The sequence below is a fragment of the Spermophilus citellus genome (genome assembly GCF_964194105.1).
Source record: "Spermophilus citellus genome assembly, chromosome: 1".
Classification (NCBI taxonomy): Eukaryota; Metazoa; Chordata; class Mammalia; order Rodentia; family Sciuridae; genus Spermophilus; species Spermophilus citellus.
In genome coordinates, this window is record NC_138182.1 from 100,677,282 (window position 1) to 100,701,434 (window position 24,153).

A 24,153-nucleotide genomic window follows, 5' to 3' on the forward strand; every position below is an offset into this window, starting at 1 on the left:
CTATATTGATAGATGTATTTGGAACTCTAAATCAAACACGGTTTGTGCTACCTTCTTCAAACTTGACACAGTAAAGCAGTTTCAAGTTCTATCTCTATGTTCTGTTTCCTCTTAATGTAGCACTCAACAGTGACTGAGGAGAAACACTTTCATTGAAAGGGGTTGCCAAGCTTCCCAAAATTGCGAGTCTCCAGAAATCTCAGCAACTATTTTTTAACCCAAACTGGATGATACTTTCAGGTAATGATCAGTACACTAAGCCCACTTGGTTCCCCAAATTTCGTTCTTCTATGTTGAAGCGTTCGTTTCCAGTAACAGTTTGAATTTTGGCGTTTCACTCTGTTTTCTCCTATATTGATAGATGTATTTGGAACTCTAACCCAAACACGGTTTGTGCTAGCTTCTTGAAACTTGACACAGTAAAGCAGTTTCACGTTCTATCTCTATGTTCTGTCTCCTCTTGATATAGCCCTAAGCAGTGACTGGGGAGAAACACTTTCATTGAAAGGGGTTGCCAAGCTTCCAAAAATTACGAGTCTCCAGAAATCTCAGCATCTATTTTTTCACCCAAACTTGATGATACTTTCAGGTAATGATGAGTACGCTAAGCCCACTGGGTTCCCCAAATTTCGTTCTTCTATGTTGAAGCGTTCGTTTCCAGTAACAGTTTGAATTTTGGCGTTTCACTCTGTTTTCTCCTATATTGATAGATGTATTTGGAACTCTAAACCAAACACGGTTTGTGCTAGCTTCTTGAAACTTGACACAGTAAAGCAGTTTCACGTTCTATATCTATGTTCTGTTTCCTCTTGATGTAGCACTCAGCAGTGACTGAGGAGAAACACTTTCATTGAAAGGGGTTGCCAAGCTTCCCAAAATTGCGAGTCTCCAGAAATCTCAGCAACTATTTTTTAACCCAAACTGGATGATACTTTCAGGTAATGATCAGTACACTAAGCCCACTTGGTTCCCCAAATTTCGTTCTTCTATGTTAAAGCGTTCGTTTCCAGTAACAGTTTGAATTTTGGCGTTTCACTCTGTTTTCTCCTATATTGATACATGTATTTGGAACTCTAAACCAAACACGGTTTGTGCTAGCTTCTTGAAACTTGACACAGTAAAGCAGTTTCACGTTCTATCTCTATGTTCTGTTTCCTCTTGATGTAGCACTCAGCAGTGACTGAGGAGAAACACTTTCATTGAAAGGGGTTGCCAAGCTTCCCAAAATTGCGAGTCTCCAGAAATCTCAGCAACTATTTTTTAACCCAAACTGGATGATACTTTCAGGTAATGATCAGTACACTAAGCTCACTTGGTTCCCCAAATTTCGTTCTTTTATGTTGAAGCGTTCGCTTCCAGTAACTGTTTGAATTTTGGCGTTTCACTCTGTTTTCTCCTATACTGACAGATGTATTTGGAACTCTAAATCAAACACGGTTTGTGCTAGCTTCTTGAAACTTGACACAGTAAAGCAGTTTCACGTTCTATCTCTATGTTCTGTTTCCTCTGGATGTAGCCCTAAGCAGTGACTGGGGAGAAATACTTTCATTGACAGGGGTTGCCAAGCTTCCAGAAATTACGAGTCTCCAGAAATCTCAGCAACTATGATTTCACCCAAACTGGATGATACTTTCAGGTAATAATAGGTACACTAAGCCCACTTGGTTCCCCAAATTTCGTTCTTCTATGTTGAAGCGTTCGTTTCCAGTAACAGTTTGAATTTTGGCGTTTCACTCTGTTTTCTCCTATATTGATAGATGTATTTGGAACTCTAAATCAAACACGGTTTGTGCTACCTTCTTCAAACTTGACACAGTAAAGCAGTTTCAAGTTCTATCACTATGTTCTCTTTCCTCTTGATGTAGCACTCAGCAGTGACTGAGGAGAAACACTTTCATTGAAAGGGGTTGCCAAGCTTCCCAAAATTGCGAGTCTCCAGAAATCTCAGCGACTATTTTTTCACCCAAACTGGATGATACTTTCAGGTAATGATCAGTACACTAAGCTCACTTGGTTCCCCAAATTTCGTTCTTTTATGTTGAAGCGTTCGCTTCCAGTAACTGTTTGAATTTTGGCGTTTCACTCTGTTTTCTCCTATACTGACAGATGTATTTGGAACTCTAAATCAAACACGGTTTGTGCTAGCTTCTTGAAACTTGACACAGTAAAGCAGTTTCACGTTCTATCTCTATGTTCTGTTTCCTCTGGATGTAGCCCTAAGCAGTGACTGGGGAGAAATACTTTCATTGACAGGGGTTGCCAAGCTTCCAGAAATTACGAGTCTCCAGAAATCTCAGCAACTATGATTTCACCCAAACTGGATGATACTTTCAGGTAATAATAGGTACACTAAGCCCACTTGGTTCCCCAAATTTCGTTCTTCTATGTTGAAGCGTTCGTTTCCAGTAACAGTTTGAATTTTGGCGTTTCACTCTGTTTTCTCCTATATTGATAGATGTATTTGGAACTCTAAATCAAACACGGTTTGTGCTACCTTCTTCAAACTTGACACAGTAAAGCAGTTTCAAGTTCTATCACTATGTTCTCTTTCCTCTTGATGTAGCACTCAGCAGTGACTGAGGAGAAACACTTTCATTGAAAGGGGTTGCCAAGCTTCCCAAAATTGCGAGTCTCCAGAAATCTCAGCGACTATTTTTTCACCCAAACTGGATGATACTTTCAGGTAATGATCAGTACACTAAGCTCACTTGGTTCCCCAAATTTCGTTCTTTTATGTTGAAGCGTTCGCTTCCAGTAACTGTTTGAATTTTGGCGTTTCACTCTGTTTTCTCCTATACTGACAGATGTATTTGGAACTCTAAATCAAACACGGTTTGTGCTAGCTTCTTGAAACTTGACACACTAAAGCAGTTTCACGTTCTATCTCTATGTTCTGTTTCCTCTTGATGTAGCCCTAAGCAGTGACTGGATAGAAATACTTTCATTGAAAGGGGTTGCCAAGCTTCCAGAAATTACGAGTCTCCAGAAATCTCAGCAACTATGATTTCACCCATACTGGATGATACTTTCAGGTAATGATCAGTACACTAAGCCCATTTGGTTCGCCAAATTTCGTTCTTCTATGTTGAAGCGTTCTTTTCCAGTAACAGTTTGAATTTTGGTGTTTCACTCTGTTTTCTCCTATATTGATAGATGTATTTGGAACTCTAAACCAAACACGGTTTGTGCTAGCTTCTTGAAACTTGACACAGTAAAGCAGTTTCACGTTCTTTCTCTATGTTCTGTTTCCTCTTCGATGTAGCACTCAGCAGTGACTGAGGAGAAACACTTTCATTGAAAGGGGTTGCCAAGCTTCCCAAAATTGCGAGTCTCCAGAAATCTCAGCAACTATCTTTTAACCCAAACTGGATGATACTTTCAGGTAATGATGAGTACACTAAGCCCACTTGGTTCCCCAAATTTCGTTCTTCTATGTTGAAGCGTTCGTTTCCAGTAACAGTTTGAATTTTGGCGTTTCACTCTGTTTTCTCCTATATTGATAGATGTATTTGGAACTCTAAACCAAACACGGTTTGTGCTAGCTTCTTGAAACTTGACACAGTAAAGCAGTTTCACGTTCTATCTCTATGTTCTGTCTCCTCTTGATGTAGCCCTAAGCAGTGACTGGGGAGAAACACTTTCATTGAAAGGGGTTGCCAAGCTTCCAAAAATTACGAGTCTCCAGAAATCTCAGCATCTATTTTTTCACCCAAACTTGATGATACTTTCAGGTAATGATGAGTACGCTAAGCCCACTGTGTTCCCCAAATTTCGTTCTTCTATGTTGAAGCGTTCGTTTCCAGTAACAGTTTGAATTTTGGCGTTTCACTCTGTTTTCTCCTATATTGATAGATGTATTTGGAACTCTAAACCAAACACGGTTTGTGCTAGCTTCTTGAAACTTGACACAGTAAAGCAGTTTCACGTTCTATATCTATGTTCTGTTTCCTCTTGATGTAGCACTCAGCAGTGACTGAGGAGAAACACTTTCATTGAAAGGGGTTGCCAAGCTTCCCAAAATTGCGAGTCTCCAGAAATCTCAGCAACTATTTTTTCACCCAAACTGGATGATGCTTTCAGGTAATGATCAGTACACTAAGCTCACTTGGTTCCCCAAATTTCGTTCTTTTATGTTGAAGCGTTCGCTTCCAGTAACTGTTTGAATTTTGGCGTTTCACTCTGTTTTCTCCTATACTGACAGATGTATTTGGAACTCTAAATCAAACACGGTTTGTGCTAGCTTCTTGAAACTTGACACAGTAAAGCAGTTTCACGTTCTATCTCTATGTTCTGTTTCCTCTGGATGTAGCCCTATGCAGTGACTGGGGAAAAATACTTTCATTGACAGAGGTTGCCAAGCTTCCAGAAATTACGAGTCTCCAGAAATCTCAGCAACTATGATTTCACCCAAACTGGATGATACTTTCAAGTAATGATCAGTACACTAAGCCCACTTGGTTCCCCAAATTTCGTTCTTCTATGTTGAAGCGTTCGTTTCCAATAACAGTTTGAATTTTGGCGTTTCACTCTGTTTTCTCCTATATTGATAGATGTATTTGGAACTCTAACCCAAACACGGTTTGTGCTAGCTTCTTGAAGCTTGACACAGTAAAGCAGTTTCACGTTCTATCTCTATGTTCTGTCTCCTCTTGATGTAGCCCTAAGCAGTGACTGGTGAGAAACACTTTCATTGAGAGGGGTTGCCAAGCTTCCAAAAATTACGAGTCTCCAGAAATCTCAGCAACTATTTTTTAAACCAAACTGGATGATACTTTCAGGTAATGATCAGTACACTAAGCCCACTTGGTTCCCCAAATTTCGTTCTTCTATGTTGAAGCGTTCGTTTCCAGTAACAGTTTGAATTTTGGCGTTTCACTCTGTTTTCTCCTATATTGATAGATGTATTTGGAACTCTAAACCAAACACGGTTTGTGCTAGCTTCTTGAAACTTGACACAGTAATGCAGTTTCACGTTCTATCTCTATGTTCTGTCTCCTCTTGATGTAGCCCTAAGCAGTGACTGGGGAGAAACACTTTCTTTGAAAGGGGTTGCCAAGCTTCCAAAATTACGAGTCTCCAGAAATCTCAGCATCTATTTTTTCACCCAAACTTGATGATACTTTCAGGTAATGATGAGTACGCTAAGCCCACTGGGTTCCCCAAATTTCGTTCTTCTATGTTGAAGCGTTCGTTTCCAGTAACAGTTTGAATTTTGGCGTTTCACTCTGTTTTCTCCTATATTGATAGATGTATTTGGAACTCTAAACCAAACACGGTTTGTGCTAGCTTCTTGAAACTTGACACAGTAAAGCAGTTTCACGTTCTATATCTATGTTCTGTTTCCTCTTGATGTAGCACTCAGCAGTGACTGAGGAGAAACACTTTCATTGAAAGGGGTTGCCAAGCTTCCCAAAATTGCGAGTCTCCAGAAATCTCAGCAACTATTTTTTAACCCAAACTGGATGATACTTTCAGGTAATGATCAGTACACTAAGCCCATTTGGTTCCACAAATTTCGTTCTTCTATGTTAAAGCGTTCGTTTCCAGTAACAGTTTGAATTTTGGCGTTTCACTCTGTTTTCTCCTATATTGATACATGTATTTGTAACTCTAAACCAAACACGGTTTGTGCTAGCTTCTTGAAACTTGACACAGTAAAGCAGTTTCACGTTCTATCTCTATGTTCTGTTTCCTCTTGATGTAGCACTCAGCAGTGACTGAGGAGAAACACTTTCATTGAAAGGGGTTGCCAAGCTTCCCAAAATTGCGAGTCTCCAGAAATCTCAGCAACTATTTTTTAACCCAAACTGGATGATACTTTCAGGTAATGATCAGTACACTAAGCCCACTGTGTTCCCCAAATTTCGTTCTTCTATGTTGAAGCGTTCGCTTCCAGTAACTGTTTGAATTTTGGCGTTTCACTCTGTTTTCTCCTATACTGACAGATGTATTTGGAACTCTAAATCAAACACGGTTTGTGCTAGCTTCTTGAAACTTGACACAGTAAAGCAGTTTCACGTTCTATCTCTATGTTCTGTTTCCTCTGGATGTAGCCCTAAGCAGTGACTGGGGAGAAATACTTTCATTGAAAGGGGTTGCCAAGCTTCCAGAAATTACGAGTCTCCAGAAATCTCAGCAACTATGATTTCACCCATACTGGATGATACTTTCAGGTAATGATCAGTACACTAAGCCCACTTGGTTCGCCAAATTTCGTTCTTCTATGTTGAAGCGTTCGTTTCCAGTAACAGTTTGAATTTTGGCGTTTCACTCTGTTTTCTCCTATATTGATAGATGTATTTGGAACTCTAAACCAAACACGGTTTGTGCTAGCTTCTTGAAACTTGACACAGTAAAGCAGTTTCACGTTCTATCTTTATGTTCTGTTTCCTCTTCAATGTAGCACTCAGCAGTGACTGAGGAGAAACACTTTCATTGAAAGGGGTTGCCAAGCTTCCCAAAATTGCGAGTCTCCAGAAATCTCAGCAACTATTTTTTAACCCAAACTGGATGATACTTTCAGGTAATGATCAGTACACTAAGCCCACTTGGTTCCCCAAATTTCGTTCTTCTATGTTGAAGCGTTCGTTTCCAGTAACAGTTTGAATTTTGGCGTTTCACTCTGTTTTCTCCTATATTGATAGATGTATTTGGAACTCTAAACCAAACACGGTTTGTGCTAGCTTCTTGAAACTTGACACAGTAAAGCAGTTTCACGTTCTATCTCTATGTTCTGTTTCCTCTTGATGTAGCACTCAGCAGTGACTGAGGAGAAACACTTTCATTGAAAGGGGTTGCCAAGCTTCCCAAAATTGCGAGTCTCCAGAAATCTCAGCAACTATTTTTTAACCCAAACTGGATGATACTTTCAGGTAATGATCAGTACACTAAGCTCACTTGGTTCCCCAAATTTCGTTCTTTTATGTTGAAGCGTTCGCTTCCAGTAACTGTGTGAATTTTGGCGTTTCACTCTGTTTTCTCCTATACTGACAGATGTATTTGGAACTCTAAATCAAACACGGTTTGTGCTAGCTTCTTGAAACTTGACACAGTAAAGCAGTTTCACGTTCTATCTCTATGTTCTGTTTCCTCTTGATGTAGCCCTCAGCAGTGACTGAGGAGAAACACTTTCATTGAAAGGTGTTGCCATGCTTCCCAAAATTGCGAGTCTCCAGAAATCTCAGCAACTATTTTTTAACCCAAACTGGATGATACTTTCAGGTAATGATCAGTACACTAAGCTCACTTGGTTCCCCAAATTTCGTTCTTTTATGTTGAAGCGTTCGCTTCCAGTAACTGTTTGAATTTTGGCGTTTCACTCTGTTTTCTCCTATACTGACAGATGTATTTGGAACTCTAAATCAAACACGGTTTGTGCTAGCTTCTTGAAACTTGACACAGTAAAGCAGTTTCACGTTCTATCTCTATGTTCTGTTTCCTCAGGATGTAGCCCTAAGCAGTGACTGGGGAGAAATACTTTCATTGACAGGGGTTGCCAAGCTTCCAGAAATTACGAGTCTCCAGAAATCTCAGCAACTATGATTTCACCCAAACTGGATGATACTTTCAGGTAATAATAGGTACACTAAGCCCACTTGGTTCCCCAAATTTCGTTCTTCTATGTTGAAGCGTTCGTTTCCAGTAACAGTTTGAATTTTGGCGTTTCACTCTGTTTTCTCCTATATTGATAGATGTATTTGGAACTCTAAATCAAACACGGTTTGTGCTACCTTCTTCAAACTTGACACAGTAAAGCAGTTTCAAGTTCTATCACTATGTTCTCTTTCCTCTTGATGTAGCACTCAGCAGTGACTGAGGAGAAACACTTTCATTGAAAGGGGTTGCCAAGCTTCCCAAAATTGCGAGTCTCCAGAAATCTCAGCGACTATTTTTTCACCCAAACTGGATGATACTTTCAGGTAATGATCAGTACACTAAGCTCACTTGGTTCCCCAAATTTCGTTCTTTTATGTTGAAGCGTTCGCTTCCAGTAACTGTTTGAATTTTGGCGTTTCACTCTGTTTTCTCCTATACTGACAGATGTATTTGGAACTCTAAATCAAACACGGTTTGTGCTAGCTTCTTGAAACTTGACACACTAAAGCAGTTTCACGTTCTATCTCTATGTTCTGTTTCCTCTTGATGTAGCCCTAAGCAGTGACTGGATAGAAATACTTTCATTGAAAGGGGTTGCCAAGCTTCCAGAAATTACGAGTCTCCAGAAATCTCAGCAACTATGATTTCACCCATACTGGATGATACTTTCAGGTAATGATCAGTACACTAAGCCCATTTGGTTCGCCAAATTTCGTTCTTCTATGTTGAAGCGTTCTTTTCCAGTAACAGTTTGAATTTTGGTGTTTCACTCTGTTTTCTCCTATATTGATAGATGTATTTGGAACTCTAAACCAAACACGGTTTGTGCTAGCTTCTTGAAACTTGACACAGTAAAGCAGTTTCACGTTCTATCTCTATGTTCTGTTTCCTCTTCGATGTAGCACTCAGCAGTGACTGAGGAGAAACACTTTCATTGAAAGGGGTTGCCAAGCTTCCCAAAATTGCGAGTCTCCAGAAATCTCAGCAACTATCTTTTAACCCAAACTGGATGATACTTTCAGGTAATGATGAGTACACTAAGCCCACTTGGTTCCCCAAATTTCGTTCTTCTATGTTGAAGCGTTCGTTTCCAGTAACAGTTTGAATTTTGGCGTTTCACTCTGTTTTCTCCTATATTGATAGATGTATTTGGAACTCTAAACCAAACACGGTTTGTGCTAGCTTCTTGAAACTTGACACAGTAAAGCAGTTTCACGTTCTATCTCTATGTTCTGTCTCCTCTTGATGTAGCCCTAAGCAGTGACTGGGGAGAAACACTTTCATTGAAAGGGGTTGCCAAGCTTCCAAAAATTACGAGTCTCCAGAAATCTCAGCATCTATTTTTTCACCCAAACTTGATGATACTTTCAGGTAATGATGAGTACGCTAAGCCCACTGTGTTCCCCAAATTTCGTTCTTCTATGTTGAAGCGTTCGTTTCCAGTAACAGTTTGAATTTTGGCGTTTCACTCTGTTTTCTCCTATATTGATAGATGTATTTGGAACTCTAAACCAAACACGGTTTGTGCTAGCTTCTTGAAACTTGACACAGTAAAGCAGTTTCACGTTCTATATCTATGTTCTGTTTCCTCTTGATGTAGCACTCAGCAGTGACTGAGGAGAAACACTTTCATTGAAAGGGGTTGCCAAGCTTCCCAAAATTGCGAGTCTCCAGAAATCTCAGCAACTATTTTTTCACCCAAACTGGATGATGCTTTCAGGTAATGATCAGTACACTAAGCTCACTTGGTTCCCCAAATTTCGTTCTTTTATGTTGAAGCGTTCGCTTCCAGTAACTGTTTGAATTTTGGCGTTTCACTCTGTTTTCTCCTATACTGACAGATGTATTTGGAACTCTAAATCAAACACGGTTTGTGCTAGCTTCTTGAAACTTGACACAGTAAAGCAGTTTCACGTTCTATCTCTATGTTCTGTTTCCTCTGGATGTAGCCCTATGCAGTGACTGGGGAAAAATACTTTCATTGACAGAGGTTGCCAAGCTTCCAGAAATTACGAGTCTCCAGAAATCTCAGCAACTATGATTTCACCCAAACTGGATGATACTTTCAAGTAATGATCAGTACACTAAGCCCACTTGGTTCCCCAAATTTCGTTCTTCTATGTTGAAGCGTTCGTTTCCAATAACAGTTTGAATTTTGGCGTTTCACTCTGTTTTCTCCTATATTGATAGATGTATTTGGAACTCTAACCCAAACACGGTTTGTGCTAGCTTCTTGAAGCTTGACACAGTAAAGCAGTTTCACGTTCTATCTCTATGTTCTGTCTCCTCTTGATGTAGCCCTAAGCAGTGACTGGTGAGAAACACTTTCATTGAGAGGGGTTGCCAAGCTTCCAAAAATTACGAGTCTCCAGAAATCTCAGCAACTATTTTTTAAACCAAACTGGATGATACTTTCAGGTAATGATCAGTACACTAAGCCCACTTGGTTCCCCAAATTTCGTTCTTCTATGTTGAAGCGTTCGTTTCCAGTAACAGTTTGAATTTTGGCGTTTCACTCTGTTTTCTCCTATATTGATAGATGTATTTGGAACTCTAAACCAAACACGGTTTGTGCTAGCTTCTTGAAACTTGACACAGTAATGCAGTTTCACGTTCTATCTCTATGTTCTGTCTCCTCTTGATGTAGCCCTAAGCAGTGACTGGGGAGAAACACTTTCTTTGAAAGGGGTTGCCAAGCTTCCAAAATTACGAGTCTCCAGAAATCTCAGCATCTATTTTTTCACCCAAACTTGATGATACTTTCAGGTAATGATGAGTACGCTAAGCCCACTGGGTTCCCCAAATTTCGTTCTTCTATGTTGAAGCGTTCGTTTCCAGTAACAGTTTGAATTTTGGCGTTTCACTCTGTTTTCTCCTATATTGATAGATGTATTTGGAACTCTAAACCAAACACGGTTTGTGCTAGCTTCTTGAAACTTGACACAGTAAAGCAGTTTCACGTTCTATATCTATGTTCTGTTTCCTCTTGATGTAGCACTCAGCAGTGACTGAGGAGAAACACTTTCATTGAAAGGGGTTGCCAAGCTTCCCAAAATTGCGAGTCTCCAGAAATCTCAGCAACTATTTTTTAACCCAAACTGGATGATACTTTCAGGTAATGATCAGTACACTAAGCCCATTTGGTTCCACAAATTTCGTTCTTCTATGTTAAAGCGTTCGTTTCCAGTAACAGTTTGAATTTTGGCGTTTCACTCTGTTTTCTCCTATATTGATACATGTATTTGTAACTCTAAACCAAACACGGTTTGTGCTAGCTTCTTGAAACTTGACACAGTAAAGCAGTTTCACGTTCTATCTCTATGTTCTGTTTCCTCTTGATGTAGCACTCAGCAGTGACTGAGGAGAAACACTTTCATTGAAAGGGGTTGCCAAGCTTCCCAAAATTGCGAGTCTCCAGAAATCTCAGCAACTATTTTTTAACCCAAACTGGATGATACTTTCAGGTAATGATCAGTACACTAAGCCCACTGTGTTCCCCAAATTTCGTTCTTCTATGTTGAAGCGTTCGCTTCCAGTAACTGTTTGAATTTTGGCGTTTCACTCTGTTTTCTCCTATACTGACAGATGTATTTGGAACTCTAAATCAAACACGGTTTGTGCTAGCTTCTTGAAACTTGACACAGTAAAGCAGTTTCACGTTCTATCTCTATGTTCTGTTTCCTCTGGATGTAGCCCTAAGCAGTGACTGGGGAGAAATACTTTCATTGAAAGGGGTTGCCAAGCTTCCAGAAATTACGAGTCTACAGAAATCTCAGCAACTATGATTTCACCCATACTGGATGATACTTTCAGGTAATGATCAGTACACTAAGCCCACTTGGTTCGCCAAATTTCGTTCTTCTATGTTGAAGCGTTCGTTTCCAGTAACAGTTTGAATTTTGGCGTTTCACTCTGTTTTCTCCTATATTGATAGATGTATTTGGAACTCTAAACCAAACACGGTTTGTGCTAGCTTCTTGAAACTTGACACAGTAAAGCAGTTTCACGTTCTATCTTTATGTTCTGTTTCCTCTTCAATGTAGCACTCAGCAGTGACTGAGGAGAAACACTTTCATTGAAAGGGGTTGCCAAGCTTCCCAAAATTGCGAGTCTCCAGAAATCTCAGCAACTATTTTTTAACCCAAACTGGATGATACTTTCAGGTAATGATCAGTACACTAAGCCCACTTGGTTCCCCAAATTTCGTTCTTCTATGTTGAAGCGTTCGTTTCCAGTAACAGTTTGAATTTTGGCGTTTCACTCTGTTTTCTCCTATATTGATAGATGTATTTGGAACTCTAAACCAAACACGGTTTGTGCTAGCTTCTTGAAACTTGACACAGTAAAGCAGTTTCACGTTCTATCTCTATGTTCTGTTTCCTCTTGATGTAGCACTCAGCAGTGACTGAGGAGAAACACTTTCATTGAAAGGGGTTGCCAAGCTTCCCAAAATTGCGAGTCTCCAGAAATCTCAGCAACTATTTTTTAACCCAAACTGGATGATACTTTCAGGTAATGATCAGTACACTAAGCTCACTTGGTTCCCCAAATTTCGTTCTTTTATGTTGAAGCGTTCGCTTCCAGTAACTGTGTGAATTTTGGCGTTTCACTCTGTTTTCTCCTATACTGACAGATGTATTTGGAACTCTAAATCAAACACGGTTTGTGCTAGCTTCTTGAAACTTGACACAGTAAAGCAGTTTCACGTTCTATCTCTATGTTCTGTTTCCTCTTGATGTAGCCCTCAGCAGTGACTGAGGAGAAACACTTTCATTGAAAGGTGTTGCCATGCTTCCCAAAATTGCGAGTCTCCAGAAATCTCAGCAACTATTTTTTAACCCAAACTGGATGATACTTTCAGGTAATGATCAGTACACTAAGCTCACTTGGTTCCCCAAATTTCGTTCTTTTATGTTGAAGCGTTCGCTTCCAGTAACTGTTTGAATTTTGGCGTTTCACTCTGTTTTCTCCTATACTGACAGATGTATTTGGAACTCTAAATCAAACACGGTTTGTGCTAGCTTCTTGAAACTTGACACAGTAAAGCAGTTTCACGTTCTATCTCTATGTTCTGTTTCCTCAGGATGTAGCCCTAAGCAGTGACTGGGGAGAAATACTTTCATTGACAGGGGTTGCCAAGCTTCCAGAAATTACGAGTCTCCAGAAATCTCAGCAACTATGATTTCACCCAAACTGGATGATACTTTCAGGTAATAATAGGTACACTAAGCCCACTTGGTTCCCCAAATTTCGTTCTTCTATGTTGAAGCGTTCGTTTCCAGTAACAGTTTGAATTTTGGCGTTTCACTCTGTTTTCTCCTATATTGATAGATGTATTTGGAACTCTAAATCAAACACGGTTTGTGCTACCTTCTTCAAACTTGACACAGTAAAGCAGTTTCAAGTTCTATCACTATGTTCTCTTTCCTCTTGATGTAGCACTCAGCAGTGACTGAGGAGAAACACTTTCATTGAAAGGGGTTGCCAAGCTTCCCAAAATTGCGAGTCTCCAGAAATCTCAGCGACTATTTTTTCACCCAAACTGGATGATACTTTCAGGTAATGATCAGTACACTAAGCTCACTTGGTTCCCCAAATTTCGTTCTTTTATGTTGAAGCGTTCGCTTCCAGTAACTGTTTGAATTTTGGCGTTTCACTCTGTTTTCTCCTATACTGACAGATGTATTTGGAACTCTAAATCAAACACGGTTTGTGCTAGCTTCTTGAAACTTGACACACTAAAGCAGTTTCACGTTCTATCTCTATGTTCTGTTTCCTCTTGATGTAGCCCTAAGCAGTGACTGGATAGAAATACTTTCATTGAAAGGGGTTGCCAAGCTTCCAGAAATTACGAGTCTCCAGAAATCTCAGCAACTATGATTTCACCCATACTGGATGATACTTTCAGGTAATGATCAGTACACTAAGCCCATTTGGTTCGCCAAATTTCGTTCTTCTATGTTGAAGCGTTCTTTTCCAGTAACAGTTTGAATTTTGGTGTTTCACTCTGTTTTCTCCTATATTGATAGATGTATTTGGAACTCTAAACCAAACACGGTTTGTGCTAGCTTCTTGAAACTTGACACAGTAAAGCAGTTTCACGTTCTATCTCTATGTTCTGTTTCCTCTTCGATGTAGCACTCAGCAGTGACTGAGGAGAAACACTTTCATTGAAAGGGGTTGCCAAGCTTCCCAAAATTGCGAGTCTCCAGAAATCTCAGCAACTATCTTTTAACCCAAACTGGATGATACTTTCAGGTAATGATGAGTACACTAAGCCCACTTGGTTCCCCAAATTTCGTTCTTCTATGTTGAAGCGTTCGTTTCCAGTAACAGTTTGAATTTTGGCGTTTCACTCTGTTTTCTCCTATATTGATAGATGTATTTGGAACTCTAAACCAAACACGGTTTGTGCTAGCTTCTTGAAACTTGACACAGTAAAGCAGTTTCACGTTCTATCTCTATGTTCTGTCTCCTCTTGATGTAGCCCTAAGCAGTGACTGGGGAGAAACACTTTCATTGAAAGGGGTTGCCAAGCTTCCAAAAATTACGAGTCTCCAGAAATCTCAGCATCTATTTTTTCACCCAAACTTGATGATACTTTCAGGTAATGATGAGTACGCTAAGCCCACTGTGTTCCCCAAATTTCGTTCTTCTATGTTGAAGCGTTCGTTTCCAGTAACAGTTTGAATTTTGGCGTTTCACTCTGTTTTCTCCTATATTGATAGATGTATTTGGAACTCTAAACCAAACACGGTTTGTGCTAGCTTCTTGAAACTTGACACAGTAAAGCAGTTTCACGTTCTATATCTATGTTCTGTTTCCTCTTGATGTAGCACTCAGCAGTGACTGAGGAGAAACACTTTCATTGAAAGGGGTTGCCAAGCTTCCCAAAATTGCGAGTCTCCAGAAATCTCAGCAACTATTTTTTCACCCAAACTGGATGATACTTTCAGGTAATGATCAGTACACTAAGCTCACTTGGTTCCCCAAATTTCGTTCTTTTATGTTGAAGCGTTCGCTTCCAGTAACTGTTTGAATTTTGGCGTTTCACTCTGTTTTCTCCTATATTGATAGATGTATTTGGAACTCTAAATCAAACACGGTTTGTGCTAGCTTCTTGAAACTTGACACAGTAAAGCAGTTTCACGTTCTATCTCTATGTTCTGTTTCCTCTGGATGTAGCCCTATGCAGTGACTGGGGAAAAATACTTTCATTGACAGAGGTTGCCAAGCTTCCAGAAATTACGAGTCTCCAGAAATCTCAGCAACTATGATTTCACCCAAACTGGATGATACTTTCAGGTAATGATCAGTACACTAAGCCCACTTGGTTCCCCAAATTTCGTTCTTCTATGTTGAAGCGTTCGTTTCCAATAACAGTTTGAATTTTGGCGTTTCACTCTGTTTTCTCCTATATTGATAGATGTATTTGGAACTCTAACCCAAACACGGTTTGTGCTAGCTTCTTGAAGCTTGACACAGTAAAGCAGTTTCACGTTCTATCTCTATGTTCTGTCTCCTCTTGATGTAGCCCTAAGCAGTGACTGGTGAGAAACACTTTCATTGAAAGGGGTTGCCAAGCTTCCAAAAATTACGAGTCTCCAGAAATCTCAGCATCTATTTTTTCACCCAAACTTGATGATACTTTCAGGTAATGATGAGTACGCTAAGCCCACTGGGTTCCCCAAATTTCGTTCTTCTATGTTGAAGCGTTCGTTTCCAGTAACAGTTTGAATTTTGGCGTTTCACTCTGTTTTCTCCTATATTGATAGATGTATTTGGAACTCTAAACCAAACACGGTTTGTGCTAGCTTCTTGAAACTTGACACAGTAAAGCAGTTTCACGTTCTATCTCTATGTTCTGTTTCCTCTTGATGTAGCACTCAGCAGTGACTGAGGAGAAACACTTTCATTGAAAGGGGTTGCCAAGCTTCCCAAAATTGCGAGTCTCCAGAAATCTCAGCAACTATTTTTTAACCCAAACTGGATGATACTTTCAGGTAATGATCAGTACACTAAGCTCACTTGGTTCCCCAAATTTCGTTCTTTTATGTTGAAGCGTTCGCTTCCAGTAACTGTTTGAATTTTGGCGTTTCACTCTGTTTTCTCCTATACTGACAGATGTATTTGGAACTCTAAATCAAACACGGTTTGTGCTAGCTTCTTGAAACTTGACACAGTAAAGCAGTTTCACGTTCTATCTCTATGTTCTGTTTCCTCTGGATGTAGCCCTAAGCAGTGACTGGGGAGAAATACTTTCATTGACAGGGGTTGCCAAGCTTCCAGAAATTACGAGTCTCCAGAAATCTCAGAAACTATGATTTCACCCAAACTGGATGATACTTTCAGGTAATAATAGGTACACTAAGCCCACTTGGTTCCCCAAATTTCGTTCTTCTATGTTGAAGCGTTCGTTTCCAGTAACAGTTTGAATTTTGGCGTTTCACTCTGTTTTCTCCTATATTGATAGATGTATTTGGAACTCTAAATCAAACACGGTTTGTGCTACCTTCTTCAAACTTGACACAGTAAAGCAGTTTCACGTTCTATCTCTATGTTCTGTTTCCTCTTCGATGTAGCACTCAGCAGTGACTGAGGAGAAACACTTTCATTGAAAGGGGTTGCCAAGCTTCCCAAAATTGCGAGTCTCCAGAAATCTCAGCAACTATCTTTTAACCCAAACTGGATGATACTTTCAGGTAATGATGAGTACACTAAGCCCACTTGGTTCCCCAAATTTCGTTCTTCTATGTTGAAGCGTTCGTTTCCAGTAACAGTTTGAATTTTGGCGTTTCACTCTGTTTTCTCCTATATTGATAGATGTATTTGGAACTCTAAACCAAACACGGTTTGTGCTAGCTTCTTGAAACTTGACACAGTAAAGCAGTTTCACGTTCTATCTCTATGTTCTGTCTCCTCTTGATGTAGCCCTAAGCAGTGACTGGGGAGAAACACTTTCATTGAAAGGGGTTGCCAAGCTTCCAAAAATTACGAGTCTCCAGAAATCTCAGCATCTATTTTTTCACCCAAACTTGATGATACTTTCAGGTAATGATGAGTACGCTAAGCCCACTGTGTTCCCCAAATTTCGTTCTTCTATGTTGAAGCGTTCGTTTCCAGTAACAGTTTGAATTTTGGCGTTTCACTCTGTTTTCTCCTATATTGATAGATGTATTTGGAACTCTAAACCAAACACGGTTTGTGCTAGCTTCTTGAAACTTGACACAGTAAAGCAGTTTCACGTTCTATATCTATGTTCTGTTTCCTCTTGATGTAGCACTCAGCAGTGACTGAGGAGAAACACTTTCATTGAAAGGGGTTGCCAAGCTTCCCAAAATTGCGAGTCTCCAGAAATCTCAGCAACTATTTTTTCACCCAAACTGGATGATACTTTCAGGTAATGATCAGGACACTAAGCTCACTTGGTTCCCCAAATTTCGTTCTTTTATGTTGAAGCGTTCGCTTCCAGTAACTGTTTGAATTTTGGCGTTTCACTCTGTTTCCTCCTATATTGATAGATGTATTTGGAACTCTAAATCAAACACGGTTTGTGCTAGCTTCTTGAAACTTGACACAGTAAAGCAGTTTCACGTTCTATCTCTATGTTCTGTTTCCTCTGGATGTAGCCCTATGCAGTGACTGGGGAAAAATACTTTCATTGACAGAGGTTGCCAAGCTTCCAGAAATTACGAGTCTCCAGAAATCTCAGCAACTATGATTTCACCCAAACTGGATGATACTTTCAGGTAATGATCAGTACACTAAGCCCACTTGGTTCCCCAAATTTCGTTCTTCTATGTTGAAGCGTTCGTTTCCAATAACAGTTTGAATTTTGGCGTTTCACTCTGTTTTCTCCTATATTGATAGATGTATTTGGAACTCTAACCCAAACACGGTTTGTGCTAGCTTCTTGAAGCTTGACACAGTAAAGCAGTTTCACGTTCTATCTCTATGTTCTGTCTCCTCTTGATGTAGCCCTAAGCAGTGACTGGTGAGAAACACTTTCATTGAAAGGGGTTGCCAAGCTTCCAAAAATTACGAGTCTCCAGAAATCTCAGCATCTATTTTTTCACCCAAACTTGATGATACTTTCAGGTAATGATGAGTACGCTAAGCCCACTGGGTTCCCCAAATTTCGTTCTTCTATGTTGAAGCGTTCGTTTCCAGTAACAGTTTGAATTTTGGCGTTTCACTCTGTTTTCTCCTATATTGATAGATGTATTTGGAACTCTAAACCAAACACGGTTTGTGCTAGCTTCTTGAAACTTGACACAGTAAAGCAGTTTCACGTTCTATCTCTATGTTCTGTTTCCTCTTGATGTAGCACTCAGCAGTGACTGAGGAGAAACACTTTCATTGAAAGGGGTTGCCAAGCTTCCCAAAATTGCGAGTCTCCAGAAATCTCAGCAACTATTTTTTAACCCAAACTGGATGATACTTTCAGGTAATGATCAGTACACTAAGCTCACTTGGTTCCCCAAATTTCGTTCTTTTATGTTGAAGCGTTCGCTTCCAGTAACTGTTTGAATTTTGGCGTTTCACTCTGTTTTCTCCTATACTGACAGATGTATTTGGAACTCTAAATCAAACACGGTTTGTGCTAGCTTCTTGAAACTTGACACAGTAAAGCAGTTTCACGTTCTATCTCTATGTTCTGTTTCCTCTGGATGTAGCCCTAAGCAGTGACTGGGGAGAAATACTTTCATTGACAGGGGTTGCCAAGCTTCCAGAAATTACGAGTCTCCAGAAATCTCAGAAACTATGATTTCACCCAAACTGGATGATACTTTCAGGTAATAATAGGTACACTAAGCCCACTTGGTTCCCCAAATTTCGTTCTTCTATGTTGAAGCGTTCGTTTCCAGTAACAGTTTGAATTTTGGCGTTTCACTCTGTTTTCTCCTATATTGATAGATGTATTTGGAACTCTAAATCAAACACGGTTTGTGCTACCTTCTTCAAACTTGACACAGTAAAGCAGTTTCAAGTTCTATCTATATATTCTCTTTCCTCTTGATGTAGCACTCAGCAGTGACTGAGGAGAAACACTTTCATTGAAAGGGGTTGCCAAGCTTCCCAAAATTGCGAGTCTCCAGAAATCTCAGCAACTATTTTTTCACCCAAACTGGATGATACTTTCAGGTAAAGATCAGTACACTAAGCTCACTTGGTTCCCCAAATTTCGTTCTTTTATGTTGAAGCGTTCGCTTCCAGTAACAGTTTGAATTTTGGCGTTTCACTCTGTTTTCTCCTATACTGACAGATGTATTTGGAACTCTAAATCAAACACGGTTTGTGCTAGCTTCTTGAAACTTGACACACTAAAGCAGTTTCACGTTCTATCTCTATGTTCTGTTTCCTCTTGATGTAGCCCTAAGCAGTGACTGGGGAGAAATACTTTCATTGAAAGGGGTTGCCAAGCTTCCACAAATTACGAGTCTCCAGAAATCTCAGCAACTATGATTTCACCCATACTGGATGATACTTTCAGGTAATGATCAGTACAGGAAGCCCATTTGGTTCGCCAAATTTCGTTCTTCTATGTTGAAGCGTTCGTTTCCAGTAACAGTTTGAATTTTGGTGTTTCACTCTGTTTTCTCCTATATTGATAGATGTATTTGGAACTCTAAACCAAACAAGGTTTGTGCTAGCTTCTTGAAACTTGACACAGTAAAGCAGTTTCACGTTCTTTCTCTATGTTCTGTTTCCTCTTCGATGTAGCACTCAGCAGTGTCTGAGGAGAAACACTTTCATTGAAAGGGGTTGCCAAGCTTCCCAAAATTGCGAGTCTCCAGAAATCTCAGCAACTATTTTTTAACCCAAACTGGATGATACTTTCAGGTAATGATCAGTACACTAAGCCCACTTGGTTCCCCAAATTTCGTTCTTCTATGTTGAAGCGTTCGTTTCCAGTAACAGTTTGAATTTTGGCGTTTCACTCTGTTTTCTCCTATATTGATAGATGTATTTGGAACTCTAAACCAAACACGGTTTGTGCTAGCTTCTTGAAACTTGACACAGTAATGCAGTTTCACGTTCTATCTCTATGTTCTGTCTCCTCTTGATGTAGCCCTAAGCAGTGACTGGGGAGAAACACTTTCATTGAAAGGGGTTGCCAAGCTTCCAAAATTACGAGTCTCCAGAAATCTCAGCATCTATTTTTTCACCCAAACTTGATGATACTTTCAGGTAATGATGAGTACGCTAAGCCCACTGGGTTCCCCAAATTTCGTTCTTCTATGTTGAAGCGTTCGTTTCCAGTAACAGTTTGAATTTTGGCGTTTCACTCTGTTTTCTCCTATATTGATAGATGTATTTGGAACTCTAAACCAAACACGGTTTGTGCTAGCTTCTTGAAACTTGACACAGTAAAGCAGTTTCACGTTCTATATCTATGTTCTGTTTCCTCTTGATGTAGCACTCAACAGTGACTGAGGAGAAACACTTTCATTGAAAGGGGTTGCCAAGCTTCCCAAAATTGCGAGTCTCCAGAAATCTCAGCAACTATTTTTTAACCCAAACTGGATGATACTTTCAGGTAATGATCAGTACACTAAGCCCATTTGGTTCCACAAATTTCGTTCTTCTATGTTAAAGCGTTCGTTTCCAGTAACAGTTTGAATTTTGGCGTTTCACTCTGTTTTCTCCTATATTGATACATGTATTTGTAACTCTAAACCAAACACGGTTTGTGCTAGCTTCTTGAAACTTGACACAGTAAAGCAGTTTCACGTTCTATCTCTATGTTCTGTTTCCTCTTGATGTAGCACTCAGCAGTGACTGAGGAGAAACACTTTCATTGAAAGGGGTTGCCAAGCTTCCCAAAATTGCGAGTCTCCAGAAATCTCAGCAACTATTTTTTAACCCAAACTGGATGATACTTTCAGGTAATGATCAGTACACTAAGCCCACTGTGTTCCCCAAATTTCGTTCTTCTATGTTGAAGCGTTCGCTTCCAGTAACTGTTTGAATTTTGGCGTTTCACTCTGTTTTCTCCTATACTGACAGATGTATTTGGAACTCTAAATCAAACACGGTTTGTGCTAGCTTCTTGAAACTTGACACAGTAAAGCAGTTTCACGTTCTATCTCTATGTTCTGTTTCCTCTGGATGTAGCCCTAAGCAGTGACTGGGGAGAAATACTTTCATTGAAAGGGGTTGCCAAGCTTCCAGAAATTACGAGTCTCCAGAAATCTCAGCAACTATGATTTCACCCATACTGGATGATACTTTCAGGTAATGATCAGTACACTAAGCCCACTTGGTTCACCAAATTTCGTTCTTCTATGTTGAAGCGTTCGTTTCCAGTAACAGTTTGAATTTTGGCGTTTCACTCTGTTTTCTCCTATATTGATAGATGTATTTGGAACTCTAAACCAAACACGGTTTGTGCTAGCTTCTTGAAACTTGACACAGTAAAGCACTTTCACGTTCTATCTCTATGTTCTGTTTCCTCTGGATGTAGCCCTAAGTAGTGACTGGGGAGAAATACTTTCATTGAAAGGGGTTGCCAAGCTTCCAGAAATTACGAGTCTCCAGAAATCTCAGCAACTATGATTTCACCCAACCTTGATGATACTTTCAGGTAATGATCAGTACACTAAGCCCACTTGGTTCGCCAAATTTCGTTCTTCTATGTTGAAGCGTTCGTTTCCAGTAACAGTTTGAATTTTGGCGTTTCACTCTGTTTTCTCCTATACTGACAGATGTATTTGGAACTCTAAATCAAACACGGTTTGTGCTAGCTTCTTGAAACTTGACACACTAAAACAGTTTAACGTTCTATCTCTATGTTCTGTTTCCTCTTGATGTAGCCCTAAGCAGTGACTGGGGAGAAATACTTTCATTGAAAGGGGTTGCAAAGCTTCCAGAAATTACGAGTCTCCAGAAATCTCAGCAACTATGATTTCACCCATACTGGATGATACTTTCAGGTAATGATCAGTACACTAAGCCCACTTGGTTCGCCAAATTTCGTTCTTCTATGTTGAAGCGTTCGTTTCCAGTAACAGTTTGAATTTTGGCGTTTCACTCTGTTTTCTCCTATATTGATAGATGTATTTGGAACTCTAAACCAAACACGGTTTGTGCTAGCTTCTTGAAACTTGACACAGTAAAGCAGTTTCACGTTCTATCTTTATGTTCTGTTTCCTCTTCAATGTAGCACTCAGCAGTGACTGAGGAGAAACACTTTCATTGAAAGGGGTTGCCAAGCTTCCCAAAATTGCGAGTCTCCAGAAATCTCAGCAACTATTTTTTAACCCAAACTGGATGATACTTTCAGGTAATGATCAGTACACTAAGCCCACTTGGTTCCCCAAATTTCGTTCTTCTATGTTGAAGCGTTCGTTTCCAGTAACAGTTTGAATTTTGGCGTTTCACTCTGTTTTCTCCTATATTGATAGATGTATTTGGAACTCTAAATCAAACACGGTTTGTGCTAGCTTCTTGAAACTTGACACAGTAAAGCAGTTTCACGTTCTATCTCTATGTTCTGTTTCCTCTTGATGTAGCACTCAGCAGTGACTGAGGAGAAACACTTTCATTGAAAGGGGTTGCCAAGCTTCCCAAAATTGCGAGTCTCCAGAAATCTCAGCAACTATTTTTTCACCCAAACTGGATGATACTTTCAGGTAAAGATCAGTACACTAAGCTCACTTGGTTCCCCAAATTTCGTTCTTTTATGTTAAAGCGTTCGCTTCCAGTAACTGTGTGAATTTTGGCGTTTCACTCTGTTTTCTCCTATACTGACAGATGTATTTGGAACTCTAAATCAAACACGGTTTGTGCTAGCTTCTTGAAACTTGACACAGTAAAGCAGTTTCACGTTCTATCTCTATGTTCTGTTTCCTCTTGATGTAGCCCTCAGCAGTGACTGAGGAGAAACACTTTCATTTAAAGGTGTTGCCATGCTTCCCAAAATTGCGAGTCTCCAGAAATCTCAGCAACTATTTTTTAACCCAAACTGGATGATACTTTCAGGTAATGATCAGTACACTAAGCTCACTTGGTTCCCCAAATTTCGTTCTTTTATGTTGAAGCGTTCGCTTCCAGTAACTGTTTGAATTTTGGCGTTTCACTCTGTTTTCTCCTATACTGACAGATGTATTTGGAACTCTAAATCAAACACGGTTTGTGCTAGCTTCTTGAAACTTGACACAGTAAAGCAGTTTCACGTTCTATCTCTATGTTCTGTTTCCTCTGGATGTAGCCCTAAGCAGTGACTGGGGAGAAATACTTTCATTGACAGGGGTTGCCAAGCTTCCAGAAATTACGAGTCTCCAGAAATCTCAGCAACTATGATTTCACCCAAACTGGATGATACTTTCAGGTAATAATAGGTACACTAAGCCCACTTGGTTCCCCAAATTTCGTTCTTCTATGTTGAAGCGTTCGTTTCCAGTAACAGTTTGAATTTTGGCGTTTCACTCTGTTTTCTCCTATATTGATAGATGTATTTGGAACTCTAAATCAAACACGGTTTGTGCTACCTTCTTCAAACTTGACACAGTAAAGCAGTTTCAAGTTCTATCACTATGTTCTCTTTCCTCTTGATGTAGCACTCAGCAGTGACTGAGGAGAAACACTTTCATTGAAAGGGGTTGCCAAGCTTCCCAAAATTGCGAGTCTCCAGAAATCTCAGCGACTATTTTTTCACCCAAACTGGATGATACTTTCAGGTAATGATCAGTACACTAAGCTCACTTGGTTCCCCAAATTTCGTTCTTTTATGTTGAAGCGTTCGCTTCCAGTAACTGTTTGAATTTTGGCGTTTCACTCTGTTTTCTCCTATACTGACAGATGTATTTGGAACTCTAAATCAAACACGGTTTGTGCTAGCTTCTTGAAACTTGACACAGTAAAGCAGTTTCACGTTCTATCTCTATGTTCTGTTTCCTCTGGATGTAGCCCTAAGCAGTGACTGGGGAGAAATACTTTCATTGACAGGGGTTGCCAAGCTTCCAGAAATTACGAGTCTCCAGAAATCTCAGCAACTATGATTTCACCCAAACTGGATGATACTTTCAGGTAATAATAGGTACACTAAGCCCACTTGGTTCCCCAAATTTCGTTCTTCTATGTTGAAGCGTTCGTTTCCAGTAACAGTTTGAATTTTGGCGTTTCACTCTGTTTTCTCCTATATTGATAGATGTATTTGGAACTCTAAATCAAACACGGTTTGTGCTACCTTCTTCAAACTTGACACAGTAAAGCAGTTTCAAGTTCTATCACTATGTTCTCTTTCCTCTTGATGTAGCACTCAGCAGTGACTGAGGAGAAACACTTTCATTGAAAGGGGTTGCCAAGCTTCCCAAAATTGCGAGTCTCCAGAAATCTCAGCGACTATTTTTTCACCCAAACTGGATGATACTTTCAGGTAATGATCAGTACACTAAGCTCACTTGGTTCCCCAAATTTCGTTCTTTTATGTTGAAGCGTTCGCTTCCAGTAACTGTTTGAATTTTGGCGTTTCACTCTGTTTTCTCCTATACTGACAGATGTATTTGGAACTCTAAATCAAACACGGTTTGTGCTAGCTTCTTGAAACTTGAC